This window comes from Panulirus ornatus, chromosome 22 (genome assembly GCF_036320965.1).
Source record: "Panulirus ornatus isolate Po-2019 chromosome 22, ASM3632096v1, whole genome shotgun sequence".
NCBI classification, from domain to species: Eukaryota; Metazoa; Arthropoda; class Malacostraca; order Decapoda; family Palinuridae; genus Panulirus; species Panulirus ornatus.
The window spans coordinates 16,578,819-16,596,631 of NC_092245.1; the positions used below are offsets into that span (position 1 = coordinate 16,578,819).

At 40.1% G+C, this 17,813-nt stretch overlaps 1 protein-coding gene across 2 annotated transcripts in view; it reads left to right on the forward strand.

Moving 5' to 3' along the window:
- LOC139756578 (uncharacterized) overlaps positions 1-17,232 on the forward strand; it is a 127,081-nt gene extending 109,849 nt beyond the window's left edge. For both annotated transcript variants that reach the window (XM_071676204.1, XM_071676205.1), the window contains one exon: positions 13,412-17,232. The gene's annotated coding sequence lies outside the window, so the exon portion shown is untranslated. The remainder of the gene's footprint in view (positions 1-13,411) is intronic.
- Positions 17,233-17,813: the final 581 nt, after the last annotated feature.

The window sequence follows — 17,813 nt, forward strand, 5'->3', positions numbered from 1 at the left end:
CCTTATAATCCTAGGGTTCCTCCTTACTCTGGCCCTTCCATTTCGGGAGTCATTACATTGTAGCAGCCCTTACCATGTCAAGGGAACTTCAGTTTTACTGTGTCTCCTAACCTTCTTCTCTTCCCATCATTGAATCTCTGATTCTATTGGGTTCTTAAATCTAGATTCCCCCTAGAGCATTTCTCTATTTTGATTCATTCCTGAAGGCTTTTCTATCCTAGTTCTATCCTGATAGTTCTATTCAAGTTCCTTCTTGAAGGCTCTTTCCTTCTCATCCTTTCTTGAAGGCTCTTTCCTTCTCATCCTTTCTTGAAGGCTCTTTCCTTCTCATCCTTTCTTGAAGGCTTTTCTAACCTCTTTCCTTCCTAAAGGCTCATCTATCACAATTCTCTGATGAAGGCCCTTTCAACCTGGTTCCATCTTGAAGGCTCTTCCAATTTAGTTTCGTCATGAAGGCTCCATCCTAGTTCCTACCGGAAATTTCGACCATCCTATTTCCTTCCTGAAGGATCTATCATCCTACCTCCTTCCTGCAGGCTCTACTATCCTAACTCCTATCTGATGGCTCTTCCATCCTAATTCTCTCGCAAGGATTCCCCCACACTCCTCCCTCCCGCCCTCCTCTCCTCCCAGTCCAGGATTAATTACTCCCTCCAGTCATGCCAACAGACGTCTTGAGATCACTACGAGAGTTTTGGCTTTGTCTTTATTCATGGCCTCGAGTTCGTGAATCTCGACTCTTACCGCCGTTAACACAATCTTCTCAGATCCGCCTGGAGTTGTTTTGACTCCCGTAAACACTCTTGAGGTTTTGATTAATCAGGTCTTTATTTTTCTTCCAGATTTATTCTTTGGACTTCCATGATTACTTGCTGTTTAGCATCTTTATTTTTACCGTATGTCAGGGGCATTCTGATGGAAGACATTTTTTTTCCTTCTCCTCAGGATGTATTCAACGTAAAGAAAATCATGGAACTTTTTATTTTTGATATCTTTGATTTCTCGATGAGCTGTTGTTTCACATGCTCTCTCTGTCTCTCTCTCTCTCTCTCTCTCTCTCTCTCTCTCTCTCTCTCTCTCTCTCTCTCTCTCTCTCTCTCTCTCTCTCTCTCTCTCTCTCTCTCTCTCTCTCTCTCTCTCTCCATTCCTAAACAGCTGCCATCCTCCACTGTCCTTTGTCATCCCAGCGTCACATTACCTCTACTTCACCACCCTCAAACCATTCCATCCATCACCTCATCATTAATTCTTCAGCAACTTTTCCAGTCCAGAGAAGTTAACCCCTTCCTCATTCCCTTCATTCCTTCCTTCATATTATCATCGTGATTCTCTTCTTTCGTATCCATCATTATCTTCTTCTTCATCCTCTTCTTCTTCTCCTTCTTCTTTTTCTTCTTCTTCTTCTTCTTCTTCTTCTTCTTCTTCTTCTTCTTCTCCTTCTTCATCTTCTTCTTCTTCTTCTTCTTCTTCTTCTTCTTCTTCTTCTCTTCTTCTTCTTCTTCTTCTTCTTCTTCTTCTTCTTCTTCTTCTTCTTCTTCTTCTTCTTCTTCTTCTTCTTCTTCTTCTTCTTCTTCTTCATCTTTAGGAAAGTCGTAAATAAGAATAAAAAACAAGAGAAGATCGTCATTGTTTAGTATGCTATTGGGGTTCATTAATCAACAAGCTGCCATCTATCCTTTGTAAAGCCTTAGCTGACATAATTATAGGGGACAGCTAACCCGCGAGGAGCGATGCTGGTCCGCTATGAGATAGATCCATCATCTGTCACGCATCATCCATGCTGCAGGGGAGGAGGCGGAGGCATGAGTGGTGGTTGGTTGGTGGCGATAGTGGTGGTGGTAGTGGTGGTGGCGATAGTGGTTGTGGTAGTGGTGGTGGCGATAGTGGTGGTGGTAGTGGTGGTGGCGATAGTGGTGGTGATAACTGCACTTGACGATAGTGGATACAGAGGTGGTGTAGGTGATGGTTAGAGTGAAATAGGGTGAAGGAGAGTTGGTGCTAAGGATATGAGGATGGAGGAAGGAGTTTGGTTTAGGAGGAAGAGGCAAATTTAGGTTGAAATTGATATATCGAGGAAGACTATATCAACGGATGGAACACGTCAGGGTGGACTATATACAAGGAGGAGAAGGTGGGGAGGGGCATGTCACAGGAGACTATGTAGAACGATGGAGCATGTCAGGAAAGACTATATACAAGGAAGGAGTAGATCAGGAATGACCATATGGAAGGATGGAACATTTCTGAGGAACATAGTAACTATTATGAAGTACAAGGATATGCTAAACAGATGATGGCGTATGGCACAAAATTGATAATGAGGGATATAGGTATGAGAGAGAAGAACCTAAGCGTAGTAGAGATGATAGGGGCATTCTTGTAAAAAAAAATGATAGATTATAGGTAGATCCACAGAGAACTCAAGGTTGAGATGGAAATTATGATAAAGATGATGGGTATATCAAGGAAATAGGAGGGATAATTTTCGTCTACAGATTCAAGACTCACTGCTGGTACAGAGTAGTGCCATTCGTCGAGGATATGTTTTGTCTATCCAATCAGCATATAAAACAGCACAACTTTCGCTTCCTGTTGTTGTGGTACATTTCAGCTGCTCCGCTCACTATCATCGCTACAGCTGCTGTTCCTACTGCTACTGCCAATGTAGCAGGAATCTGCGATACCTAGTCGACGAAGATTCACAAGAAAGGAACATGAGGTTCGGATATATAATCCCGCGCCGCTACTTTAAAGGGAGAGACTGATATTGAATGGAAACGCACAGTTAAGCAGGGCTTGGAAGGGTGGGGAGAGAGAGAGAGAGAGAGAGAGAGAGAGAGAGAGAGAGAGAGAGAGAGAGAGAGAGAGAGAGAGAGAGAGAGAGAGAGAGAGAGAGAGAGGGTGCGGTAGGGAGGGGGGGACAGAGACAGAGAGGGTGAGGAAAGGGGTGGGGGGCGGGGGGGGGAGAGGAGAGAAAATGGCCAGAGGGCTGTAATGATGAAAATGTATAGCGCGTTTGATGAATTATGTTGAAGACTAATGATCCTATGATTTCCTTGGACGGGATGAATTAAGCGTCTTGCGCTTGCATCTCTCCTTTTCATTCACTATTCATTTATGAGATATAGTCATGAAGCTTTACGTAAGTTCTCTCAAGTTCATTCTTCAAGATGTATGATGATATCTCAACTCATCATTGAAGCTTATCTATCATTATTTCGTCTACAAAGAGATATTTGATGCATTCGTTAATCATATATAGCGTAGATAATCAAAGATTATACTTAAAGGAGGGTATGATGGCTTTATGATGATTATAACAACACCATAATTGATTAATATCGTCTTTTCATGTAAGCATTATTCCCTTGATTAATGATGGATATACTGCTCTATGTATACTTTTAGCCTTTGTGCATTCAAGTGCATTATCGTCATTATTATTATCATTATTGTTATTATTATTATCATAACTATCATTGTTATTATTATCATCATTACTATTATTACTATTATTATCATCATTATTGTCATTTTTATTATCATCATTGTTATTACTATCAATATCATTACAGACTCTCGAAAACAACTAAAACAGTTTTTTGGAACATATTACCGCTGCCAAAAGGGGATGAAATGGTGCTTGAGAGAGAGAGAGAGAGAGAGAGAGAGAGAGAGAGAGAGAGAGAGAGAGAGAGAGAGAGAGAGAGAGAGAGAGAGAGAGAGAGAGAGAGAGAGAGAAGGTCACCAGCACTACACACACACAGACACACACACACACACACACAGTCCGTCCTTCACTCACAGCTCAGCACGCACTGGGGCTCCCGGAGTGATGGCGTTTTCGCAACAATGACCGATAGCTTTGGGTAAAAGCTGCGCGCAGCCCAGACCGGGAGCCCTTGAAATCCCTCGCTCCCTCCTTCTCCCGTGCTCCCCTCTCTCCCCCTCTGCCCTTCCCCATTCCCTTCCCTCCCCATCCCAGCAACCATTAGGTCTCTTTGGACGTCAGGCCAGCCTGAATAGCGGCCATCACAATCATAACGTTTTAATCACGGGGCTGCTCGACCAAAATGGTGGTTGGTGGTGGAACAGGCAAAAGGAGCCCCGTGGGCCTCACCCGTAAGAGAGGGGGAGAGACAGAGAGAGAGAGAGAGAGATTAGAAGTAGAGGAAAGCTTGTAAGAGTGTTGAGGATCCTTTAGGTAAACAAGGACACAAGAACACTAAGAGGGAACCAATGGAAAGGACGCAAAGACAAGGAAAGAGAAAACGAACAAAATGTAAATGTAATATTTATAGTATGTGATAACTTCACTTCATCGTAGGTTGGAATTAAATCCCTTTGATATTTTTGTATTTTGCTTATGTAAACTGATAGGCAAAGTTGAAGTATGTAACTGATAATGATTTATGATAGGAGGGAAACATTCTTACAGACATAATGAGCGCTGAAATATACCGTTAACGGAAATACACAGAAACAGTCTAAAGATAAATAAAGGTATAAGAAATTTCTCTCAAAGATAAACGAAATCTTTCGTTTTTCTGAATTTGTAAGAACGCTCGTAAAATCTCCAAAGTCTTTCATATCAAATTTTTCCTTAACATAAATTTTTGAGGCCCGAAACGACCTCGTTTTCCCTTCATCACACTCTGATTACTGCACTAGTTACCTTTCTTACAGCCAACTAACATGATGATGTCAATAGATTCTAATCTAAAGAGGAAGTTGATTGTATCTCCCAGAGGAACTAATAACTCCACTCTTGGTGTTTGTCAAAGGCCCAATACACTGTCAGGATATGATCAAGACAACATTTGTAAAGTACGACAATTAGTCTAGATCAAGGTATGAAGTCGCCACCATTCTGGATCGATAAGCATATTGATAGCTAACACCCCATGCCAAGAAAATGTTAGAAACAAATGCGGTACCGATAATATACGCTAATATGACAGAATTTCTGGAGAATGTGAACATCTACATGACCAAAGATAGACTAAATATGTAGAAGAAATGTATAATCTGTGTTTCCAAACTCTTCAATCTCATCCCTATACACAAAACAGCAACTGGCACACATATGAATCATAAACACACGAATCTTTTAACGATAGAGTATGATCCTGGTTCTGATTACAAACCTCTGGGTTTTACGATGCAGTTGGAACTGGTTATGGTAATAGAGTAGAGAACTGGTTACTCTCCAGAAATAGCCTGTGTGAATGTTTTAAGAGGAACCTGTAAAGAAGTTCTCCATATCTGAAATATCCCACATTGCGTTACACATGTTAGCTGGTGGACAGTTGTCCCCAAGGTTTAGAACGTGAACAAACAAGAAATCCTTGTCCATCGCTGATCGTTTGGGTAAATCATTTGAATGAATGACCATTAACATGAAGATAAAGGAGAGCTAATGGCATCCACCGTTGTCTATGGGTGTGTACAGGGTTCTCTGATCCCTCGAACTACACGGATGACGAAGCTCAAAAAAAATGTAGAGGATTGTACAAATGCTTCCATTTGTCAAATGGAACCACAGGGTCGAGCCTCTGTCCTTACGAAGGACTTGCAAATGGAGGAGGAAAAAAAAGTCCCTTATTGTATCTGATGTATTAATGGCGTGAGGTAATGTATGAATGTTAGGGTTGATGAATTGACGTAGGATCTGGTAGATTAATGTTGGATTTTGATGTGTTAATGTTGGGTGCGACTGTGCTAATGTTAGGCCTACCTCATGGGTGAGGGACGATGATGGTGGGTAAATGATGGCTGTTCTCTACTGATGATGAGTAAATGATGGCTGTTTTCTACTGATGATGGGTAAGTGTTGGGTGTTCTCTATACTGATGATGGGTAATCACCGCTGCTTACCCACCATGGGGAAAGGGGAGGGGCGGAGGCACGTCGTCAATCCAGTCCAAGATTCCTTCTTCATCTCTTCTTTCGTATCAGATTGTGTGTCTATTTTCCTCTTTGCCTTTTTACTCTATAGTGTGTCTCCATCAGTTTTTGGCATTGGGCTCTCTCTCTCTCTCTCTCTCTCTCTCTCTCTCTCTCTCTCTCTCTCTCTCTCTCTCTCTCTCTCTCTCTCTCTCTCTCTCTCTCTCTCTCTCTCTCTCTCTCTCTCTCTCTCTCTCTCTCTCTCTCTCTCTCTCTCTCTCTCTCTCTCTCTCTCTCTCTCTCTCCATGTTACTAACACACGATGCACAAAAGTCAACAGGGGTAAAGATGAAGAAGGATAAAGTAGATTGGAGGAAGGAAGGAGCAGGAAAAGAAAACTGATAATAATCAGGAATTTCTATAATGCTTCGGGACGTTCCCAGTATGAGGTCTTATTACATATTGACGATGGGGGGCGGGGGACGTCCAGTGTCTGCTCGGTTCGTCCACCTTCGTGCCTGTGTGCTTGGTGAGGACTGGCGTTGGTGGGGGCCATTTGTCTAATATGTGTGTGTCTGTTGTGTGTGTGTGTGTGTGTGCGTTCGAGGGACGGACGCGGGAGACATAAAGCGATAGAGCAGGAGAGGAAGAATGGTGTAAGGGAAGACAGAGAGAGAGAGAGAGAGAGAGAGAGAGAGAGAGAGAGAGAGAGAGAGAGAGAGAGAGGGAGCGAGGGAGGGAGAGAAGAGGTGGAAAACACAGAAAGAATGAGAAAAATCATGAGAAATTAGCTGATGATAAAACGCGATTCCTTTAAGCAGAAATAAAAGCATGTGGTAACAGAAGCAAACACGACTTAAGGTCCCTCACCAGTCGACAGCGGGGCAAGGGATGGAATCTAATCCCACTTCTTCCTTCCCCATTGTTGTGGTAATGAGGGAAGAATAATACCACAGATGCTGACTTTTTCCCTTGCATGGTGGGTGAATGGAGTTCTAATGACCTCAGTAATGACCCTGGATAAGGCGTTATTTCGCATGATACGTCAGAAATGACCTCGCGATTGGCGGAGGGCAGCCAATGGGAGAACCCCGTCCAATCATCCATCTTACTTTGACGTGCACACCCGAAAATGATGGCTTGTGGGTAGATTTCCATTATCTTTTGTATATCTTTATTCATCATTATCCTTCCTCCTCTCCCACAACCACACCCCTCAAAAAAACAGCCATTTTTGCCCGATCGGGAGAGGCTTGCCACATTTTGGGGGCAGTCCTATTAGCTCGTAAGAGGAAAATAAGAATGCAAAAATCTAACTTTTACTGCAGTGGTGGCTGTGAATTTTCCTTTTTCTTTCCGTGGCGTTTGTTCCTCTGTCCTGTTCGTTCGTCTGAAAGGAGGTTAGTGGGTGCTATTGTGGCCACCACTGCTGTCTTCACTATAGAGACTTACGTTATGTATTATTAAGTTTGGATGAAATTTGAAAGATTTTATGGAGACTGATCAACTAACTTTACGTTAATTCGCCACAATGAATTCAAATCCCTCCATCAAGCTCGTTCAAGGACTTGATCACCAATCGTTGAACCTCATCGCATACTTGTTAAAGAAACTGGTCATCAATCGTTGAACTCACTAAATGCTCGTTTAGAAACTGATCATCAATCGTTGAACCTTACTAAATACTCGTTTAGAAACTGACCATCAACTGATAGATTCGATTACATACTCGTTTAAGAAGCTGCATACTGCATACTCGTTAAAGAAAGTGATGCTCAATCGTTCAGTCTTACGGACATCTCGTTTACAAGACTGGCTACAGTTCGTTGAACCTCAGTGCATAAATGTGCAAAATAAGATTGTTCATTAAGTGATTTTTAAACGTTCATTTGCTTACAACGATGAGGCGGAAATAAACTCCCCTGACCTTATTGTTATCTCTCGACTTTCTCCCCACCTCTCGTTACTCCCCATGGTATATCTGAGCCAAAGAATTCTCATGAAGGTGTCTCCCATCTGTTCCTGCTGGTGATACCTGGTGAAGAAAATGGGGCGCTGGTAGTAAGGGGGAAGAAGAATGGATTTCTGGTAAAGTTAGGAAAGGAAAATGGAATGCTGGCGGTTGGAAGAAGAAAATGGATCGATGTTGCTGGGAGAAGAAGAAAGTGGATTGATGGTAGAGAGAGGAAGACAGTGGATTGTTAATAGACATGGGAAGGAAATGCGTCAATGGTAAGATGGAAGAAAAAGGTGCATATCACTATTAGCTGAGAGAAGAAATAGATCGATGTGTTTGAAGGAAAGAATATGGGTCGCTGTTGCTTGGGGAAGAAAAATGGACCCCTGTTAGCTGGGGTAAGAAGAAAATGAATCACTTATGTTGCTTGGAGAAAGAAAAATGGATCGCTAGGAGATGGGAGAAGAAAATGGACCGCTGTTGCTGGGGGAAAAGAAGAAAATGGATCGCTGATGATGAGAATGAGAAATAAAGAAAAAAAAAACGGATCGCTGATGATGATGGGAAACAAGAGGAAAATGGATCGCTGGCGGCTGAGAAGGGAAGAAAACGGATCGCTCTTGCTAAGGGAGGAAGAAAATGGTTCACTGCTGTTGCTTGGAGGAGAAGAAAATGGATCGCTGGTAGCCTGCCCTGGTCGGGAGACCCTTTTCCGCGGGCTAGAAAATTAATGATTCTGGGACGTCAGTCTCAAAACCGTGTGTAGATATGGCTCGATAGGTCTGGATAATACACAGTGTAATGAACTGTGAGGTTGACGCGATGCTGACGTGGGAGGGGGAGGACCAGACAGGCGCCTAGAGGGAGGGGAGGGAGGAGGAGGAGGAGGAGTGAGGGTGAGCTGTGCTAGGGTGTTGGTGGGGATGGTGGGGGGAAAAGCGAGGGTTCGATGGCTGACGTGGGAGGGGAGGAGGAGGAGGAGGTGGAGGAGTGGTGGAATAGGTGATGAGAGAGAGAGAGAGAGAGAGAGAGAGAGAGAGAGAGAGAGAGAGAGAGAGAGAGAGAGAGAGAGAGAGAGAGAGAGAGAGAGAGAGTAGCGGTGGTAGTGGAAAAGGACCGAGGATCATGCGGGACAGTGATGGAGGAAGTTGAGGTGAGAGAGTAATGGCGGAGAGAATTATATGAGTGAGAGTGATGGAATAGGAAAGGATATCATGCAAGTGTCATGAAATAGATTCATGCAATAGAGGGATATGAGGGGAAAGGAATAGATATTGATAGAATCGGGGAACGGGATAGGGGTGCGGGCGATGTGGGAGAGAGATCCAGGTAACCTGGGAGAGTATATATGGGGCTGGCTGGTGGGAGAGGTGGTCAACAAATGATAGTCGTGGAACGCCGTGGGAAAGGCATCCACCCTAGAGATGAATATTATGGATAAGAGGTGGAAGTGGGATGGTTGAACAGAGGAATAAGAAGGTGCACTGCCTTAAATGGGATGGGATGTGACAGAAGTAGGAAAGACTTTGGAGGGAGATGTAAAATGCTACGTAGCCTTAGAATACGAGGAAGGTTCAAAGAATGATGAAACAGGGGCCTTTAAAAAAAGACAAAGGAATGGTATGCATAGCGTTAAATGGAAAATGAAGTGATAAAGAAAGTGAATAAGCTGTTGAAGTATTCTTAAATCAGGACCTTCGACTAATCAATCATCGATAAAGAGTAACCCATGATAAAGGAAGAAGGTAGAGTCTGTTCTTTACTACTTTTCTTTATTGGCGCATAAGGAGACGGCAAATGATAAAGACAAATGAAGCGAAATCCAATAAAAAGAACGAAGGAATCATGGCAATGGCACATACATCTATCCATCTATTTACCTATCTATCTGTGCTAAACGCTCCACCATGACCTCAGTCATACATCGTGACTGAAAGACATTTTTATCTCAGCAAAGCATTGCTACCCATTCCAAAATCAATCCTTCAACACTCACCAGAAAAAAAGAAAAGTCGTAACCTAATCTAACCATTGTGATGGCCCACCACAACAATAACACAAGGATAAGGTGTTGTAAAAAAGGAAAAAAGGAAAAGTTTTTACATTCAATTCAACGTTGTTGAGTAGTTCGGTCGACCAACAACCCAACCCCAGCAGGTGGAGAGGTGGTATAGAAGACCTCTGAAGTCAACGCAATGCAAACGCCAGAGTCTACGAACTGTATCGAGGAACCACTCCATACGCAGCGTAAAGGACGATGTTTCTCAGTCTACAGGAAGCAGGGAAGTGAAACCCATGATGTTCTTGAATATGTTCAGCTTGGAGAATAACAGCAGGAAGAACGTTCATAGCCTGAGAGGGTGGTAGTTGGCATGCGACTAGCTTCGCTCATGAGTAATTTGATATGGATGACTTTCAATGACGCTCTCGGGCGAGGATGAACCTTGCTCCGAGTCACGAGCTCTGTAGCACTGTTTGGGCACGACATAAACAAGGTGATTACCTCGCCCTGGGAGGCAGTGCCCTACTGCGCTATGGTCTAATTAGCCTTCATCACGCGAGGTCCTGACTAACCTACCCCACATACATCAAGCACTTCAGCAATTCTCTTGAAAGAGGACTCGTCTGTATGAAAAGACAAATGTTGGCACGTTTGACCTAAAGCAAAAAAAAAAAAAAGGGGGATAAGAAAATGCTTCCAAAATGGGACAAAAGTCTGAAAGGGAATGAGGTAATGAATTTAATTTCTCCAAAATAATTGGTGGAAAATTTAACATCCAGCAGTGAGGTCAAGATGAGGAAGAGGTTACTCGAACTTATCAGAGCCACCTGTCGATGTTTATGCCACTGTTCTCCTCGATCCATCACACTTGCAGAGTTGGCCTCTTGCGAAGCATTCACTGGGGCTTGAGTACACCTTTGAAACACACGCCATTTTCGGGCCTTATTACTCCTACACACGCGAGAGGAGGTCCCCAGCCAACCAGCCAGCCACCCTAGTTTTTCATATATTTAGAAACTCGTCCACTAGGTATAACAGCCCTTGCTTGGGGTGGGAGAATAAAAAAAAAAAAAAAGGTAGACCGAATTTCCATTCATTTCTTAAGTTTTCTTGGTGCGATATCGTAAATTTGACGTTCTGACGACTTCGTTAAGTAGTATACGAACGCAAGACTGGTTTAGAAGTGTAGGAACGTGTGTCAGATGGCTTCCTGGCTTGCCTGAGCTTAGGTAATTATGTAATTGGTTCCTTCACCATGAGTTATGGATGGTGATTTATTCTTTTTTTTTTTTTTTACTCTGGACAGAGAAGCACGAACGGCAAGGGGAGATGAAGAAACAGCAAGGGGAAATAACAGGAGGAACAAAAAAGGTTATGGATGATAAAATAAAGAGATAAAGAAATAGGTACGAAAGGTAACGTAAAAGGATAGAAGAGGGAGAGAGAAGTAAGGAAGAGAGAAAAAGGGAGAAGGTAAATATGGCAGAGACTTATCATCATTCTAGAGAGCCTCTCCCCTCCCAACACAAACAGAGAGCTACAGATATAGACAACAGCAACCAACACACTCCTCCCTCACCCTGAGACTGCATTCGACTGGCGTCTGCAGTCATTGTCCGCCTCACCACCGTAGATACAGGGAATATTTCACCCTAGAGAGAGCGTGTGGGGAACGATGGTAAAATATGTTGAGCGTTGTGACATACGTGTTAAACAACTCTGTGCACTTAGCTCCATACGTTACGTACTATGTGCTCAGCCCCATGATAAGGATATGATATTACTCTCCCTTTATATGTGAGAGTGTGTGTATGTATGTATATACATATATATATATATATATATATATATATATATATATATATATATATATATATATATATATATATATATATATATATATATATATATATATATATATATATATGCCTTAATGCCATTCCCATGTTAGTGACGCAGCATCAAGAACAAAAGAAACAATGGCCTCATTTGCATACATACATTCTCTAGCTATCGTGTATAATGCACTGGAACCAGTGCCAACCTTCTATAGCTTGGACCCCATAGATTAACACTGGACTTTACCTTCACCACTTTCTGTCCCCTAGTTCAGCCCATTGGCAGCACGTCGTCCCACGTATACCACATTGGTCTATTTTATCCTATCCGATGCATGGCTCCTTACCCTCTAGAATGCACTCAGGCCCAGGGACTTCAAGAACTCTTTCACTCCATCCGTCCATCTCTCTGAGAGACTAAAATCTAAAATACAAATGTGTTCATAATCATAAAAGCTAATGGAATATATCAAATATAAATCAACAGCTAAAACAAATGTGTTAATAATCATAAAAAGCTAATGAGACTAATTACATAAAACCAGATGCTTAAAACGAGTGTTGATAGATAGAAAATTAAAGAAGCTTATGAAATTTACGAGATAGAAATATTACAAAAAGTAAAACAATAGTGTAAAAGAGACATGAGGACCTAAGAAATATATCAATAGACGAGAGACACGCACACGAGAACTACTTAAGATAACATCATAAAACAGAAGTGCATCGGGAGCTCGAGTTAGGAGGGGGAAGGGGGGGGGTGTTGTGGGGGGGCGAGGGTGGTTGTAGGAAAGACAAACATGCACGGACGTTCTCAGGTTGTTCAACCACTCGGCCCTTATCAGCTGCCTTCCATTTATCATGCAGATAATAGACGTCACGTGAATGAGTAAACACATGTAGATCATATGTTGAGTCATGGGCACGAGAGAGTGAGATAGAATATCCTCTCTCTCTCTGTCTCTCTGTCTCTCTCTCTCTCTTTCTCCATATACATATATATATATATATATATATATATATATATATATATATATATATATATATATATATATATATATATATATATATATATATATATATATATATATATATATATATATATATATATATATATACTGAGAAAAGTTAGCAGCTTCCAATTTCGATTCATATGCACTGCACATCTGTGACACAGGTGTCAGCGAGTGGCATGCAGTGTTTGCTTTGGGATCCTCATTCTCTCTCTTCCCCCAAGACTGAGCCAATATGGCAAATGTCTGGTGCTTTAAGATTCTCTTTGTGTGAATTCAGATGGTTCAAATTCTGTGCTAGATGATTACATGGTCTAAATGCGAAAGTGCTTTGAGAACTGTATTATATATATATATATATATATATATATATATATATATATATATATATATATATATATATATATATATATATATTTTACCATCTTTCTTTTCAGGTTAATAAGGAAAAACCCCTTTACTTTCAGGAGTCATTCATGTATCCTTTGTAACATGTACTATCCCTTTAACAATTTATCAATTATAATAAAATAAAAGAATAAATATTGTAAAGAAAAACCATCTTATTACCAAGCCTGAGCCTTACTGTCCCTTGAACTCTCAGTCTTGTCAAACTCCCACTGTTGCTCTCAAGGAACAATAGACATTGCTTTACCCCTCCTCACCTCAACTGCTGCTTGTTCACCTCCCTAATGGCAACTCCTCCTCTTTGCAGGGATCCGCCTGGTCGTGGTAACTCCTATGCAGATGACTTAGCCAGCGAGAGTGGATGGCTATGTTGATCGGTATGAGTTGCTTCGACTAGGGTGTACCGGTGGATTGAAACCCCCTTGTCACTCACGGACCGGACCTGGACCTACGCCTCACGGACCACACTCCTGCTGCCCTAGACGAAATAAAAGAGAGTAATGAGGCCGGCGAACACGTCGGTTCTCTGTTGAAACCTCCTCCCCCACCCACCCCCTCATGAGTACCCAAGAGACGGAGAAGGCAAAAGAGGAATGCAGAACGGACAAGAAAATAACAGAAAGCGAGAGAGAGAGAGAGAGAGAGAGAGAGAGAGAGAGAGAGAGAGAGAGAGAGAGAGAGAGAGAGAGAGAGAGAGAGAGAGAGAGAGAGAGGCGACGAAGAAGATAGGAACTATAGAAAATGTATGTGGGGACCTTACATTTTTGAGCTCCCGTGGTTAAAACAACAGGAAAGAAAATGCGAAAAGACTAAAAGATGGATATGAAATGAGATGGAAAGAAACTAGTTGGTGGTTAGAATTCGAGATGTGCTTAGAACTCGAGCGGACTTAGAGAAAAGGCAATTTCTCTATTCGAGTGAAGAAATGTAATCTAGAATACGAATGTTGTAATCATATTGTGAAGGACACAAACTTGTGTATTATTGTTATGGTGATAATGTAATAAGCAATTATAAGAAAGGTCAGACCTTTTTTTTTTTGAGTTATATATATATATAAATATATATACATATATTTTTTTCGACACACCTTCCTTCGAAGAAATCATTAAGGACTCATATATACAAGAAAGAAGAAAATATAGATCTATGTTGTATGTGAATGGTTTCGCTGTTGAAGGTGTGTTGACAAGAGATACTGGTGCGCTTGCTTGGGACGAAGGATGTGACATGTTTATCATACCTTAGAACGGTCAAGCTAATATAGACTCCTTGGGTACTGAGGTCTTTTGTAAGTAATCTCGAGGCTTCTACTTTCTCCTGTAGTCCTCAATAGTTCCTTGGTTCAAAGATAAACTACATAGGATTCACATCACAACAGGACTTAGTCTTCTTTTCACTTTCTTTGAGGAAATTCGAGACTAAATGACTTCGCTCTTCGTGAATATATATTTTGTTGGAAAAAAAGATTCTATCAGTTATACCAGTCTCACCCGTGAATAACACCGACTAAATCGAGTTATAATAACCACGTGTAAAGAGGTATATTTAATTAGTTTGCCAAAGGTAACTATCTTCTTATTTTTTTCTTTTGTGATCCTGCATCAGTTGTTATATGTAAAGTTAGGGTTTTTCACCTCTCTGTTTTTACCTGTTAAGATAAAATGATTATATTTGTGTGTTTTTTTTCTTAAGAGAAAAAGAGAATAGTAATAACTCATTGCCAAAATGATTTCCTGGTTAATTTGTTATGCAAAACGTAGAGAAAAAGAATGTTGAACTAGTATGCTATGTAATATATAAAAAAAAAAAAGGAATCAAAGTTATATGGTATACGAGTCCGTAATCTATTCTAGGTCTTGTACATGGGAGTTCATCACACTTCCTCCCCCCACTTCTATGTGATGCCAAGATGTACAGGCAGATGTTTTCCACACCTCACGGTATCTATGGAATTACTCTCTCCCTCAAAGGTCAAATTCACACTCTTCCTCGTTACTTAAGGGACTTGCAAGTCGACCGGGGACGAGCTTATTTTTCTCTCATCACCTCCACACTCAGACGAGCGAGGGAAAAGAACCTCTCTTTTTTCCCATGACCGTCTGTATCTGGAGGATCGCGTCTCCAGAGACGTGGGAAACAGACATTTGAATAAATAAACTTCCTGATGGCCATGTCTATATGTACGACATAGACACAGGCGCATGTAAGAACACATATGCAAATGCATAAACATAAACAAAAAACACTCCTCCACAAGGATACACATAGAAACACTGTATACTCACTATATGCACACACACACACACACACACACACGCACACACGAGTGTAGAGCTCTCTCCCCGGACTGTACAAATAGGTAAATGGGAAATACAAGATTAGACATATAGGTAGATGCATACATACAACACACGTTCTCCACTATCCAAACTGCACATGAAAGTTCTCAGTAGTATAAAGATTATCATAACCATTACTTTCAAACACCTTTCCAAAGGCAGATCAGAAATTCACCAAAGGCCTTTATTAAGAGAAACGATGGAAAAAACACAAAAGCCATTAATTTTCAGTTCACATCTGTAAAAAAGATAATAGATATATCCCTTCTTCCCCTTCTTACCCCCTTTATCAAATTCGTCTAACGAAAAAAAAAATCAAAATATCAAATCTATTTCTAAATTGTAGTACGATCCTACGGAAAAAAATCAGATTGTATATCAAAGCCTTCTCCCCCATCTATCTCTCCGTATCTCTCTGCATCGAAATGCATTTCTTCATTGCTTGGTAACCCCTGCTTTCTTAAAACAAAACTAAAAAAAAGGCTATAGGCTCCGTCAGACGCCTCGAAGAGAGAGAGAGGCACTTAGGAGCCATCGAACCCTGTACATGGTGATGTGTATGTGTGTGTGCTTGTGTGTATATGTCCGTATGTATGTGTGCGTGTACGTGCGTGTATATGTGTGTGTGTATGTGTGTTTGTATGTGCATGGACACGTGTGTGAGTTTAAATGTCTGGGCTGCTTTGGCCAAAGGCGAATGCAGACGATACATGAGCCTCGTTTTGTGCAATGCTGTCCATAAAGGCTTTACTAAGTGGTGTAAAAAGTTATAGCGATGATACTTTAATCATGGCGGTAGATTTGTTGCTTCGCAGTATAAAATCAAAAAAAAAAAAGGTCCTCTTTCCCATCTTTCTATTCTCCTATAAACTTCATTCTATCATGGTTCCATTTTTCTATTTTTTCCCTCACACTCCTTCTTTATATACTCCCTTAGTTTTTTTCTTCTTCTCCTTCTCTCTCTCTTCTTTCCTTTACCTATTTCTTTTCCCTTTCCCTTACCTATTCATTATTTTCTTTACCCTTCTAACTTATAATCTCCAGATTTCATTTTCTTTTCGGTGTTTTGTGAATTATCAGTTTACACATTTTCTGTACGGCAGATTATCACTGAAGCAATATATATACATTTATATGTATATATATATATACATATATATATATATATATATATATATATATATATATATATATATATATATATATATATATATATATATATATATATATATATATATATATATATATATATATATATATATATATATATATATATATATATATATATATATATATATATATATATATATATATATATATAATGCTAAGAAACTTTTACAACATGTGAAGGATATAGTTTCTTCTTCAGCTACCATTTCATTAATGTCTATGATCTTATTTCGCATACTTTCCCATAATTTTCCTCCACATACTTTCATTTTCTTGCATACTGTCTTTCTCTCTCATATCCATATGTATATTTGTTTTTTGATACGCAAAAGAAATTGAAAATTCCTTTTCCTGACAATGGTGTTTAAACAGAATGTTAAACATTTATCTTTTATATGATTGTAACATTAATCTCATTAAAAAGAAAGTGGCATTAATCTATTTTCTCCTTCCTAAAAAGTTTGGTTCCAGCAACTCATTTTCTTTATCTTTTTTACCTCCTTTTTCAGCCGATAAACCCATGTTTTAATTATTATCTTTCCAAAGATTCTCTCTCTCTCTCTCTCTCTCTCTCTCTCTCTCTCTCTCTCTCTCTCTCTCTCTCTCTCTCTCTCTCCCCTCACCTATCTCTCCCCTATCTCTGTTTAACCTCTCTCCCGTCTATCTATCTATCTATCTATCTATCTATCTATCTATCTCTTTTTAATACAAAATACATAGGTTTTTTGCGTTCTGGACTACGCTTTTCAAAAAGTATACGATTAGTTTTAAGAGTTAAGCAATATTCCTGTAAAAAGTTCTCTACTGTATATTGATGCTGAAGACGAAGATTATGGATAACGATAAACAGATCTTTCTAAAGGCATAGAACACGACTCATTGACGATATAATAAACTGTGTCCAGTAGAGATGGCGTTTTAGTTTCCTCTGGTATGACTTGGTATTTACTGAACCAATATGCTTTATGCATATATATATATATATATATATATATATATATATATATATATATATATATATATATATATATTTATATATATATATATATATATATATATATATATATATATATATATATATATATATATATATATATATATATATATATATATATATATATATATTTCCTCTTTATCACATCATCTATCACTCACAGAACTCACTGTCGATGTAAACAAATGGAACGTATTGGTGCA